At 37.8% G+C, this 15233-nt stretch overlaps 1 protein-coding gene across 1 annotated transcript in view; it reads right to left on the bottom strand.

Annotated features, from left to right (window-relative positions):
- LOC106140826 (uncharacterized) overlaps positions 1-15233 on the bottom strand; it is a 346955-nt gene that overhangs the window by 264359 nt on the left and 67363 nt on the right. The gene's annotated exons all lie outside the window — the stretch shown is intronic.

Below are 15233 nucleotides of genomic sequence, written 5' to 3'. Positions count from 1 at the left end.
AAAATAAGTTAATACTTCGAGTGAAAGTTTTGTTTGTGTGAAGTTCGTAATATAATTTTACAGGAACAGCCGCTGTGGGACGCAACGGGGCGGGTCTGAGAGAGTTTGTTGCGCAATTTGGGGCATTTCGGGACCGAGTGCGTCGTAACCCCTCGCTGCCGGGGTGAGAACACGCTGATTTGTGATCCCGCGTTGGGCATAGACTGGTATTTAAATAGAGAGAACGAGTTGAGACCAGTACATGGTAGACTATTTAGATTAAAATAATTTCTTAACTACGTAACCTTGCAAAGGAAGAGAGTAAACCGTATTATGTCAGGTTATACATTCAGTTTACTGACTAAGCCGGTGAATTCTATGGTTTACTTAAAAAACAGGAAGACGTAAGAAAAACTCAGAAAAAGTAATTCATCTCCAAAACATAGCTCTAAAATTGTCTTTGTTTTAAAGCCAAGAATTCATTTTCATTTGCGGCATCTAGTCTGACATAAGTCCATGACGTTGAGAGCTGGAGGCGTGTTTCATGGCGAATTATGGCGGAAAATACCAACAAATTATGTTACACCGTTACAAGCGGAACGCAAATAGGTAATTTTCGCGAGCAATTTCGTTACTAGAAGTTATATGAGAGTTTGTCTTTGTTCATCTCTATCTCTCAGTCATCACGATCAGATCACATTGGAAAGGTCAATAAAAGGATATACTTAAAACATTGGAAGTTTTCTTTTAAGCAATGGGCTAGCAATATTACTATCTGAATCTCAATTTCATCACTACGCAATTCTCATAGAAGAATTGAGATTCAAATAGTGACAGGTTGCTAGGCCATCGCTTAAAAGAAGAATCCCAAGTTTCAAGACATCCGTGGGAAAGAGTAGTCCTATTCTTTTTTCTATTGGCGCCGGGAACCACACGGCAGAATAAGATAATATGATAATAAGACAAATGTATGTATAAGCGTGTTTCGCGCTGCAGTCCTGTTTTGTAGAGCTGAGAACAAAGGTCGCGTGTTGCAGTATCGATTGCAGCAACAAGTCCCCGCTCCTCGCGCCAGGCAGTTTACTGGCTGCTATTGTAACCGAGGCATTAATTACAAAAACATATACCTAAGAAAATAAGGTAATTGAAAAGAAGTGCCGTGTGGTTCCCGGCACTAATAGAAAAACGAATAGGACCACTCCATCTCGTTCCCATGGATAACAACCTGTTACTATTTGAATCTTAACCCTATCATTAAGCCAAACAGCTGAACGTGGCCTATCAGTCTTTTCAAGACTATTGGCTCTGTCTACCCCGCAAGGAATATAGACGTGATTGTATATATGTATGTATGTACATACATACATACATACATAAACTCACGCCTCTTTCCCGGAGGGGTAGGCAGAGACTACCTCTTTCCACTTGCCACGATCCCTGCATACTTCCTTTGCTTCATCCACATTCATAACTCTCTTCATGCAAGCTCGGCGGTTTCGGGCACTATGTATGTATTGTATGTTTATGTATTTCGGGTATGTATGTATGTATATGAAAATAATTTAGCTAATGCTTTTTAATAAAACATTTATCAATTCCAGCTAATATTATAAATGCGAAAGTTACTTTTTTAGTTTGTTTGTTACCTCTTCAAGCGTTATCAAATGACATGAAATTTTTAAAATTTCGAATATTTACAGGGTACTTTTTATCACGGTAAAAACTAGAGTTGATGTGGTTCTTTAGATAATTATTTTTAATTTGGCAAGCATGTTTTTCCAAAGAATAGAAATCTGTAAATAAGAGAATTAAATTTTATCGTCTACTAGCTGTCCCGGCAAACGTTGTTTTGCCATATAAATAATTTAAAATTTAAAAAATAATAAGTGTGGACAACCCTTAACACTTAGGGATATGAAAAATAGATGTTAGCCGATTCTCAGACCTACTGAATATGCATGCAAAATTTGGTTATAATCGGTAAAGCCGTTTCGGAGGAGTACGGAGACAAACATTGTGACACGAGAATTTTATACAGGGTGACTTTAAATTCACCTACATAAATTTAACTGTTAAGTGTACTCATCTAAAGGATATTTAAAAACGTTAAAAGAAAAATATCGGTTCATATTTCAGAAAGTACGAAAAAAAAAATAAAAGTATCAAAATCCACGATCCTAAATACGTCATGTCACCCCGGCCGGCGGAAAAGCGACGCGTAAGATTCAGAGGTCAAGGACACAATTCATTCAGCTGAGCGATCTCGACAACTCTGTACTTTACTTGATCTTGATACTAGAAAAATAATTTATTTTTCAGACATTTATTTACATGTTTAGTTTTAATTTCTTTTTGTAGTATTGGTCTGTATTAAAGCGTGTGACGTAGTTTTTGAGGGTTTTTGAAATGTGAATATGATGACGTTTAATTTAAATAAAAATAGGCTCAAACGGCTTAGAAGCATGGGTATAGTCTATGTTTAAAAGGATGCAGTTGTTTTAAATGTCACCCTGTATATAAGATTTATCGACAGAGACTGGTTGATCACCATGCCCTTCCTAATGACCTCAAGACAGCAAGCTCACCCGGGCGGCCGCAGCCGGATCACCGGATTATCCGGGATTATCTGCTAATGCCGTCTTGGCCATGCGACCGTTTCTTGGTAAGTGGATTTCAATGTTAGTCGAGACAACTTCAATGACTACCGGTTTAACTCAAGATCGAATCTAGGTACATAAAAAAATATAATTATTATTATTACTAGCCCGTGACTTCCTAAATTTCTTATTAATTTTAACTTATTATATTTATTCCGATGTCGATACTGCAAAGCTTCATGAAAACCCGTTCAGTAGTTTTTGCGTGAAAGAGTAACATACACACACACATCCACATATCAGGAATGAGATGGGCTTTTAATGCATGACGTCACAAAAATCAGAATAGGTTATTAATTTGAATTACTTATGCATAGCGCAAATATTCAGTCGGACGCATCCGGTCATACCCTAGTAATCATTTGGTCAGAACTGCCTTTAACAAATCCGGGTCAAACATTGACGTCACATCCTGTACCGCGTATCTATTGCAGGCGCAGTGCGGTAATTTCCCATCATCACGCTAAGCTCATCACATCAGACCAGTGTTGCCAACCACAATGTAGCATTTATCTGAAAACTAACTTTCTATTAATGTACCAACTTTTTCGAGACGTTGGGGACCATTTTTAGTGACGACGAAATGTGACGAACTGATTTTGTTTTTAGTCGACATTTTCGGTTCCATGAAAAATTTCGTCATAATTTACAACATTTTTTTGTTATCATTCATACATTACTCACGTCTCAGTCCTTTACAGGATATATAGAGCAAATAGTGTCGAAAAGACTGAAAGGTCTGTAGTACACTTAAGAAAAATATCGTCAAATTTGGACCGTGAAACTAAAAACTGTGTAAAAGCATTGAGGATGCTCTAAAATAATTTTGTTATACCACTTTTGTTACTACCAATAACAATGTTAATCTTAATCTAATGAAAAATATATATAATTTTTTCTTTCATCGAAAAATCTGTAGACCTACAGTGAAAAGTAAAGGGTTGGCTACACCACATCAGTCATCGATGCAGCGGGGGTGGGAAGGGCGGGGCCTAATTGACGCACCTGGCGCCGGCAAACCTCACCGATGTGAAGTTAGCAGCGAGTTCACTGTTTAGTTTAGTATACTTTGCCCAGTATGACATGTGGATTTTTCCAAAAGATGTCGTGATCACCTTTTTTGTTATAATAGGTACCTTATATTACTTTGTAGTATGTTTTTATAGGTGCAAGTAAATTCTCTTTCCACATGATCCTAGTGCACGGAGCGACACAATAACACCAAACCTTTGATTAGTAAAGAGTAGCAACAACTTGTGTGGCGCAGTGTGGCAATAAATGTTAGAGAATATCGTATTCCAATATCCTCATATTACTTCTATACAAACATATATATATAAATATATAACTAGCTGTGCCCGCGACTTCGTCCGCGTGATATAGTTATTTTGGGCATCATTGAAGCACTCAAGGATGAAAAAATTTCCCCGTTTTTTTTACATATTCCATTATTTCTTTGCTTTTTATAGTTGCAGCGTGATGTTATATAGACTAAAACCTTCCTCGATAAATGGTCTATTCAACGTAAAAATTTTACAGTTCGAACCACTAGTTCCTGAGATTAGCGCGTTGAAACAAACAAATAAACAAACTCTTCAGCTTTATAATATTAGAATACTCGTAGATGACAGGAATAGACAGAGCCCACAATCTCCTCAAGACCGGAAGGCCAAGTAATGTCTACTTCCAGAAAATAAATTTATCTCCGCAGCGCAATGTGCCAACAATTTTAGATATTCAAAAAATATCATGTTCCATTGGTTCCAACATCCGCATCCCACCTGCAACCAACGTCAGAGCGTAGAGGTGGGCTCGCTCGGCGCAGAGAGGTCAATGTCGGGCCGCCCCCCCTCACCCGCCCCCCCTTATTGGCTTAGCTCCATCTGAAAATGTGGCGGCTCTGAATTGCTGCTGTTTAGATATCAGGATTACATGTTGTTGATGCCATAATAATCCACTGCCAACATATTCTGTTATTGAAAGATAATTCAGTAAGTATATATACTTACATACCTACCTATTTTATGATAATACCAGGATTCGAATTAAAAATAGTAGGAGAGAAACAAAGTACAAAATAAACTTAATTAACACTGGTCTTATTAAATTTAATTTAAAGAATAATTTAAATGATTGGATATTATGAGGAATACACAATGAAACAAGGTTTAAAAATATGGCACAAAAGCCTGTGCCATGCATATTGTATAGATGAACATCTTCATTATGTTCTCAGTATGTTCCAAAGAAACAGGTTGTTGACAAAATGACTAAACTCCGTGGTCTAGCCCTGTTCACGCACAGCAAGAACTAAACGCCGCCGCTTCATACGTGGGCAACACTGCGTAAGCGTTTCTTATAATTTGGAATTCAGAGATTCAACCCTATCATTAAGGCTCATGAGCCAATATTGTAAATCTGCCTCATACTTCTCATTAAACCAGTTTCCTATTGAACAGTTTTTATTTTATCTATATCCCCAAACCCCAATTCCTATACAATGCAAATTTCAGATACTTAAATAAAATAGTAATTGTGTTTGATGGTCTAAATAAACCTGGATTGGTGTTGTGTGATGTGGTGCCGCAGACACAGATAAATATGTATAGATGCCGCGAGTGTACCTATGATATATTTTCAGAGGCTTAGCCCTTTTTTCGGCAATCAGGACAGGACAGGGACAATTAATCCGTATAATCTGCACAAATTTAATTTTTTTCCCAAGTTTCTGTCGAAATACATAATTCGACTTCGAATCTGTGGGCAAGTAGGGAATATGTAAATTGCTACCAAGGAAGCAATTGCTCACAGTGAAAAAAAATTTTTCATAGGTAATTCAAATACGCGATAAAGCAAAGATTAAGAAAGATTCAGGTACAAGTAGCTGAGTGAACTGGCACTATCTATTTCGATTTTAAACCCAAGTGTCTTCTAGTTTATTGGATTCATAGAAATTAATATGAAAATGCAAAGGACCTCATGGCCCTCATAGCGGTGGTAGACGGGAGCTACTCGTATCTATTTAGATGTATATCTCTGGTCCGGCCGTGGCCAGGTGTAGCTCGGATGGCAGCTCCCCCCCTTCACCCCCCCCCCCTGCCCTGTATCGACGTGTCCTTGGCCCGATGCAGGCTTTTACGTGCACCGCACGCGTAGGCCAATGTTAAAACATCGATTTTACTTCCGTACTGCGTAGTTCCGACATCAGAGTAATTCAATTTTGTCGGATATTAAAGTGTTTGTGTCAGCGGTGCACAGTTATGATATTGATGGTTAGAAGTGGCGAGAGTGGAGACAAGTTCAAACTCAATTTATATAGTCATCAATCATGATCATTCGGGCGTTTTGCGGTTGCGCCTTCGTCTTTAGAAGCCCGGGGCAACCTTAGATTATCTGCAGACCTTAGAGAAATAGTAAAACTAATTAAGTACTTTAAAAATTATATTGTAGGGTGACAAAATACTTGCTTTTTTTAAAATTTACATACATACATACATATAATCACGTCTATATCCCTTGCGGGGTAGACAGAGCCAACAGTCTTTTAAAGACTGATAGGCCACGTTCAGCTATTTGGCTTTAAGATAGAAATGAGATTCAAATAGTGACAGGTTGCTAGCCCATCGCCTAAAAGTAGAATCCCAAGTTTATAAGCGTACCCCTTAGTCGCCTTTTACGACATCCATGGGAGGGAGATGGAGTGGTTCTATACATACATACATACATATGATCACGTCTATATCCCTTGCGGGGTAGACAGAGCCAACAGTCTTGAAAAGACTGAATGGCCACGTTCAGCTATTTGGCTTAATGATAGAACCGAGATTCAAATAGTGACAGGTTGCTAGCCCATCGCCTAAAAGAGGAATCCTAAGTTTATAAGCCTATCCCTTAGTCGCCTTTTACGACATCCATGGGAAAGAGATGGAGTGGTCCTATTCTTTTTTGTAATAGTGCCGGGAACCACACGGCACGGTGGTTCTATTCTTATCAAAATCTTCTTATATCAAAAAAATTTAAGAGAAAAAAGTAATTACTCATTTTTATTCAATAAAAATAACGATCAGTTACTGCTTTAGAAAAGTTGGTTGCTAAACACTTTATTGTACAAATTTAAATTGTCAATTTTAAAACCTACAAAAACTAGGTATAACGCAATAAGACAAGTCCGAATGATAATTGCTAAATAGCTTTTCCGTCTGATCAACAAAATTTTGTTATGTACAGAAAAAAATATTGTTGTAGACCTTACGTGCAATAAAGGGAATGAGGTTCATTCTAAATATATCTACTGGTACGAACAGTCTCGAAACCACTTGGAGGCTCATTCCCCAGAAAGGGTTCCCCGAGGCGAGCACGCCCGCGGGAACATTTGATGTGACCCGCGTGACCTTGCTCTAGCACTGAGTCAATTTTGCGTAGGTACTTTGAAAATGTATATTGTATGTGCCTACATATATAAAACCACGTCTCTTTCCATAGAGACTATATCTTTCTGCTTGCCACGATCCCTGCATACTTTTTTCGCGTTATCCACATTCATTACTCTCTTTCTCGGCGGTTTCTGATGCTCTTGAATGCATAAATAAAAGATTTTTTTAAAATCATTCGATGATCCCATTAAATATGTTGCTAAATATATAGCCTCGAAGTGAAAAGAAGAGCAAGGTCCAAAGAAAGTAACGTAAAAAGTAACTTATTGTAATTTTCATTTCTTCCTACGCAGATTGTATAAGTCAGCAACAATGAACAACAACAACAATCTGCGTGGAAGCCATCTACTTAAGTTTATATTAAAATAAACTTAGATGTTTTAGACGATAAACTAGTATCTTGACACTATTTCTATACTAATCTGAATTTCATTATTATTATACACATAACACATCATTATTTATACACAGATTTTTAAAGAATGAGGTGGTATTCTTTTCTATTACTCTATCGGAACTTATACGCTTCTGTTTAATAAATCTTATTTCGCGTGGGCTATCGCACTGATTGAGTAGGAATAAAAAAAACAGTTTAGTTCGCAACTTCGCCCACGCGGACTGAAATAAATCAGGAAGTCTCTCGTCTATATGTTTGCAATATCAATCACACAACTTTGAACCAATACGCATTCATCCATCAGAAAACTTGGAAATGTGTGATATGATAAAAGTGCGAGTTATTGGTAGGTATATGAGTTGATCTGGGAATGGGTTTGGCAGGAGCAAAACGGATTCGGGAGAATTTTTGTAAATAACAAACTTTGTTGAACAGTGTCAGTTTTTGAAGCGTTTACCATTTAGACCTACAAGTACACTTTCTTACCTGGCTCGTAAATAAAAAAACTCAAGCTTAAACTTGGGATTTTTCTTTAGTCGATAAACTATTTAACAACATATCACTATTTGAAACTCTCACATGAGCAATACCTACAGCTGAACGTGGCTTTTCAGTATTTTCAAGGCGTTTGGCTCTCTGTTGATTGCTGGCTTTACCCCCGGGCTGAAGACGTAAGCAAGTAAATCACGCCACTTTCCTGAGTAATTAAGCAGAGGTTGAATCTATGTTTTTTATTTAAAAATGTGATAAAGCATTAATGTTTTTTCTAATAACAGATAATTAACGAACAACTGCATCAAACGCGTTCGGCGTGGTTGTATTACAAAGCAATGTTTATGATAATCAACTCAGCGGTTCGCCCGGAACACAACTGTACTGCGGGCATATCGAACTCCCGGCTACTTCTGCAGGAAGCCTGCGACGGTTGCATCATCATAAAGCACAGAGATATTGAACCAGAACAATAATTTGGACCTCGTCAGTTTAGGTACCCGAGGGATTAGTGCGAGTTTTACTCGAAGCGAATACTGTATCGAGTAAGTAAACGCGAATTTGTATGCAGTCTAATCAGCGCCAAATACTGGTATCACGTTGGCATTTGATCACGTAAAACACGCACTATAACCCCACTTTGATTTGAACGTAAACATCTGATGTTTACGTTCAAATCTTACTGCGGCTGATAAATGACTCGTTTCTAAATTGTATAATTACATAGCTTCGATTACTTACTGATGTTCTTACTTGTGGCAGCCAGCACCGTGAAGTAACCTGTACAATACCTACTGTACATTCAGGAACTGGTAATGCCAACCCACTCCACGACTGGGGCTCTCTTGAAACAAAAACGGTAAACCTAATTTCTGTATTTATTACCAAACCTATCTCAACAACGTCTCTATAAATTGTCGATGACCTCACCAACTTCTCGATTCATGTCCCGCCGCCACCACCACGATGAGACAAACACTCACACTTTATAGCTCATCAACTATTTTACGAGCTCTTACTATATGCCCATCTATATCCGTTCGTCCGTCCATTTCATCAAACACTTTACGGGCCATTAAATCCACTCAACTGGACAGTTTATTGGGTCAGTCGGAATGCCATTAAATAATTTGTTTTAAGACGGCCTCGTTGTCCGATCTTACTTAATCAAATGTAAAATTATCAGAGGAATTATTGCATTAAAATAAAAGGTGATTGATGATTTGATTGTAAATACCATAAAGGAAAAAAAAACTTTATATGTGGAAAGGTAGTGCCGGCGTAGAAACCGGGATCTGGTCACAAAAGTGTGGATAAATCGCTTACCAGATTGATGGACGACCCGGTCAAGATTGCGGAAAGGCATGTGAAAAGACATAGGTACCTATAGTGACACGATATGACATTTATAATTTAAAAATCCATAGAATAATTGACAACCCAGGACAGATTTACCTGGCGCAAATCAGTGAGGAGACCCGTCCCCAAATAATGGGATAAGGTTTGGAAAAAGATAGCAGAGATAGAATAACTACAACCTTAATTAGGACTAGTTTTACCATTTTTAAGAGGACGTGGGTTCAGCTTTAGGCACGATATCCAGCAAGTAGCCGCCAGAGAGAAGCGAGAGCGCTGAAGTAGTCCAAAAGCGAAAGCCCAGGACGCGCGCGCGGGTCTATATAGGGCTCCCGGCTGTGAACTATACCGCAGGGGAGATCACAGCGGCATGACGTCACAACGAATAGAAAGGGCAATGGTAAGAAGGTTCGGTCATTTGGAAAGGACGAATGAAAGCAGTTCTTCATGCAAGCACGTCTCGGCTCTGGGTACTCTTGCCCTGACCTTTCGCCACGGTTCTGACTTGATCAAGTTACGTTCGTCAGTCTTCCCACTTCTTTTCTCCTTGTAGATACTATATTTGTGCAAAATCTCTTATCCATACATATAATAAAACTGTAACTCAACTTTGTCTGTACATTGAAGATATTTAAGAAAAAAAATTATAAGGGGTCTTTTTAGGGTCAATAGAAGCCAAAACAATTTTTTTTAGAATTTTTGTCTGTCTGTCTGTCCGTCTGTCTGTCTGTATGTTTGTACGCGCATCACGTTAAATCTACCGAACGGATCTGAACGAAATTCGGCACAGATATAGTTAGTAACCTGGATTAGAATATAGGCTACTTTTTATCCTGAAATTCTATCCCAAGGGGATGAAATAGGGGGTGCAAGTTTGTATGGAACTTCGTCATTTTTGATTTGAATCGATATAAAAAGCTATAAATAATTATACATACATACATACATATGGTCACGTCTATATCCCTTGCGGGGTAGACAGAGCCAACAGTCTTAAAAAGGCTGAATGGCCACGTTCAGCTATTTGGCTTAATGATAGAATTGAGATTCAAATAGTGACAGGTTGCTAACCCAACGCCTAAAAAAGAATCCCAAGTTTGTAAGCCTATCCCTTAGTCGCCTTTTACGACATCCATGGAAAAGAGCTGGAGTGGTCCTATTCTTTTTTGTGTTGGTGCCGGGAACCACACGGCACCATAAATAATTAATTCTTATGTTTATTATAATGAAAAATGATGATAATGATTAAAAAAATAGCATTTTATTGATTTAATTCATTATGCTTTGTTTATTGATTTAGTTCCCGTGGTTTAGGTATTTATTTTTTGACCACCCGATACGAGATGGCGCCTCATGAGAATTTAAGAAATAACACGATTGTAGCCGCCGGCAAAATTTTTAATTAATTAAGTTTTAATTAAGTAATTTTAGTTTCGCCAGTACTTACTTCCATTATTATACTTACCTTTTTTTGTCTTTAGAATTTATTCGTTTTTTAACAGCTGCGCCCCCGGGACTTTGCTTTTGTAGGAAAAATAAATTATGTTCTATTCCAGGCATTATTCTTCCCGTGTACGTAAGTTTCATCAAAATCTATCCAGTTGAATTTGCATGATTGAATAGCATCCTCAAACACGCACTCACGTAGCACATCTATTTTTTTGCATAATATTAGTTTATGTCAATGCAAGGCTCTTAATCTAAGCAATCTTTTTATGGAAGCAAAATTAACGTAGGCGAAGCCGCGGGCAAAAGCTAGTAATAAATAAATATACATACAAACATAAAATCACGCCTCTTTCCCGGAGGGGTAGGCAGAGACTACCTCTTTCCACTTGCCACGATCTCATTCTTGCAAGCTCGGCGGTTTCGGGTACTTTTGACCTGACCCTTTACCAGGACGTCCTTTTGATCAAGATACGTTCGTCTAGGTCTTCCCACTCCGACCTTTCCCTCCACACTCTCCTTGTATATCTGCTTAGTCAACCTGCTTATTGCATAAATAAATATATGAGTTATTATTACTACGGGCACCATTAAACTGAAGCGGATAATTTAACGGCTCTTATTAACGTTATGGCCGGGGTGTCCATTTCCAGATCGTAATCTTGGATTTTCTGACCGTAATATAGTTTTACGACGCATAAAGGCTAAACTAATTACATTTGCCCTCTGCTCTTTATGCTTTTCATCAACATCATAATTCGGTGTTATCATTTTTATAATATGTGCCTGCCGTGTGGTTATCGACACTTTAAAATACGGTCTCTTCATCTTTATTCCGTCGATGTATTCGGCGACTAAGGGAATAAGCATTATCATCTTGTGCAATGACCATGATACAAGACAGGATTGCTTCGCGTTATGTCCTGATTTACCCACTCACACGCAGACCCCGAGTTCCAATCCAGGCAGGACTCAACCTGGACTAATGCCAGGAGCGTGATAACAAACGGTAATTATTTACATGTCTATCATTTCGGACAATACAAAAATAGTCTATAAGTGAAAACTTACAGGACCACTCCATCTCGTTCCCATGGATGTCGTAAAAGGCGACTAAGGGATAGGCTTATAAACTTGGGATTCTTCTTTTAGGCGATGGGCTAGCAACCTGTCACTATTTGAATCTCAATTCTATCATTAAGTCAAATAGCTCAATGTGGCCTATCAGCCTTTTCAAGACTGTTGGCTCTGTCTCCCCCGCAAGGGATATAGACGTGATTATATGTATGTATGTATGAAAACTTAAAACAAGATTCCAACGAAAAATAGTAATAAAATGAATCATCTCGCTTTCACATTCCCGTGAAAAATTACAGGAGCATATCCGCGCGGCGCAGGAAGTGAGGTCCACAGAACAAAGCAACCCTTCCGAGCTTGTTCCCGCCTCGCTCCGCTGCCCTCGGGGCTGGCACGTTTGTAAAATAAAGTTGACTTTTGAATTACTAGTTGAGTATCCAATCTGGTAGGCCAATATTGGTTTACGATAATAAAAATGTTTACATATTTGATTGTATGAAACTAAAATTGGTATAACAACACAAGATTACTCCTTACTTAGAATAGATTTCTTTTCAAAATTGGATATAAGGTATGACTTAATGACGTCACGATGTGTAGAAGAAGCGGCGAAACGAACTACACTGCAGCATTTTAAATTTTAACGTAGACGTCAATATATATATAATTTTGTAGCGTCTAACGAAAATTTTGAATTTATAGTCGTAATAATAGGTTCTTATTTTGACTTCTTATTAAATTTAAGAGCTAACTTCATCAGTGGAGTTAAGTGGAGCGTCCTCCATACTGACTTAAAAAAACTTATATTCCAAAAATATTTCTATGAAATTATATTTATACTATACGACGTTATTCAGGGTTAAAGGGTTGGTCTCTTTATCCATATCCATACATATAATAAAACTGTAACTCAACTTTGTCTGTACATTGAAGATATTTAAGAAAAAAAATTATAAGGGGTCTTTTTAGGGTCAATAGAAGCCAAAACAATTTTTTTTAGAATTTTTGTCTGTCTGTCTGTCCGTCTGTCTGTCTGTATGTTTGTACGCGCATCACGTTAAATCTACCGAACGGATCTGAACGAAATTCGGCACAGATATAGTTAGTAACCTGGATTAGAATATAGGCTACTTTTTATCCTGAAATTCTATCCCAAGGGGATGAAATAGGGGGTGCAAGTTTGTATGGAACTTCGTCATTTTTGATTTGAATCGATATAAAAAGCTATAAATAATTATACATACATACATACATATGGTCACGTCTATATCCCTTGCGGGGTAGACAGAGCCAACAGTCTTAAAAAGGCTGAATGGCCACGTTCAGCTATTTGGCTTAATGATAGAATTGAGATTCAAATAGTGACAGGTTGCTAACCCAACGCCTAAAAAAGAATCCCAAGTTTGTAAGCCTATCCCTTAGTCGCCTTTTACGACATCCATGGAAAAGAGCTGGAGTGGTCCTATTCTTTTTTGTGTTGGTGCCGGGAACCACACGGCACCATAAATAATTAATTCTTATGTTTATTATAATGAAAAATGATGATAATGATTAAAAAAATAGCATTTTATTGATTTAATTCATTATGCTTTGTTTATTGATTTAGTTCCCGTGGTTTAGGTATTTATTTTTTGACCACCCGATACGAGATGGCGCCTCATGAGAATTTAAGAAATAACACGATTGTAGCCGCCGGCAAAATTTTTAATTAATTAAGTTTTAATTAAGTAATTTTAGTTTCGCCAGTACTTACTTCCATTATTATACTTACCTTTTTTTGTCTTTAGAATTTATTCGTTTTTTAACAGCTGCGCCCCCGGGACTTTGCTTTTGTAGGAAAAATAAATTATGTTCTATTCCAGGCATTATTCTTCCCGTGTACGTAAGTTTCATCAAAATCTATCCAGTTGAATTTGCATGATTGAATAGCATCCTCAAACACGCACTCACGTAGGCACATCTATTTTTTTGCATAATATTAGTTTATGTCAATGCAAGGCTCTTAATCTAAGCAATCTTTTTATGGAAGCAAAATTAACGTAGGCGAAGCCGCGGGCAAAAGCTAGTTTTAAATTAAAGTAAGAATTGCATATTTAAAAATAATCAATTTTGGTTTTGCAAATAAACAAAAAATAACTTTTTTCGAAATATTTGTATTTTTGGTACGTTTGTGGCAACCCTTACCACATCGACCACACAATTTATGTGTGCACTTTTGTCGTCTTCTCGAAGTTCTAGCATTTTCCACCGCCGCAGGTACCTGCAACTTCGCTCGCGGCTTTATGTTCTCAGACTTTATCTTTTTAAAGCAAATGTAGAACTTAGCATAATGGAATAGTGAACTCATCCTCTTCATGACAGTAATTTACTCTTTATGAAGCTGTAAAAATATTTTTATATGAAAATAAATGTGCAGCATGTTAAACAGATTTATATAATGTAATTTTTCTTTCATAAAATTGCTATGAACCATCCGGCCTGTGTAACATATCTAATGGCTATCCAGCTGTTGGGCTTATGAGGTAGGTATGTAATATAGTTCCCTCAAATCTACGCAGGAATCTGCCATCGTAGCGATTCGTAGCGCTGCTACGAGTTCTTGCTCGTTTAACTAAGACAATTTTTCCAGAACTCAATTTTACTCCTGGCTTTAGACCCAGTTACATTCTCACTACTCTGGAGAGGAGCCCGGGGTATGGCTTTGATCCTGGATTGGGTGGTTCAGGTTTTTCACGAAGCGACTCCCATCTGACCTCCGCAACCTTTGCAGGGCAACCTAACCCGTATTGGATCGATCATGGCAACACATCCAGTTGTCTGAACCCGTCACCGTCACCGTAAGAGCATCTGTTAGTATTCAAAATTTTTGTATATTGTAGGCAGTTTGGTTTTATAAAAGTTCATCCAAATTATTTTTAAATTCACCCTTGAACAAATCTTGAAGATATTCCCCGCGTGCAATTTGAAAGTCGACATTAGCTGAAGGTCGGTCATAAACACAATGAGCGTGACTCCGCGGCAGCGGCGACGGCACACCCCGGCACCAATAGCTAAGGCTGTCTCCACACTTACTCTTTTTATCGGCTATACCACCGAATATTATCTAAATTGTTTAGTTTAACTAACGACGCTCTTACGACAAGAGAAAACAAGTTGAGGATCCTGTATAGTATTGGATTTCAATTGTGTAACTGTGATCCAAGCTGGTTTAGATTTCTTCGTTATCAGGGCAACTTTCTCATATGCTAGGTGTTTCAATTTAGAGTTGATCTTGGAGAGAAAACCTTATGGAAAGTAAATATTATAAATCACAGTCTGCACTGTGCTTTCGTGTCAATGAAAAATTAGCCAACATCGAGATTAGTATCAAAATTAATGTCATGCCCTTTTGAGCAT

The sequence above is a fragment of the Amyelois transitella genome, chromosome 8, assembly GCF_032362555.1.
Source record: "Amyelois transitella isolate CPQ chromosome 8, ilAmyTran1.1, whole genome shotgun sequence".
Classification (NCBI taxonomy): Eukaryota; Metazoa; Arthropoda; class Insecta; order Lepidoptera; family Pyralidae; genus Amyelois; species Amyelois transitella.
Note: the sequence above shows the minus strand (reverse complement) of the source record. Positions and strands in the feature narration are given on the sequence as shown.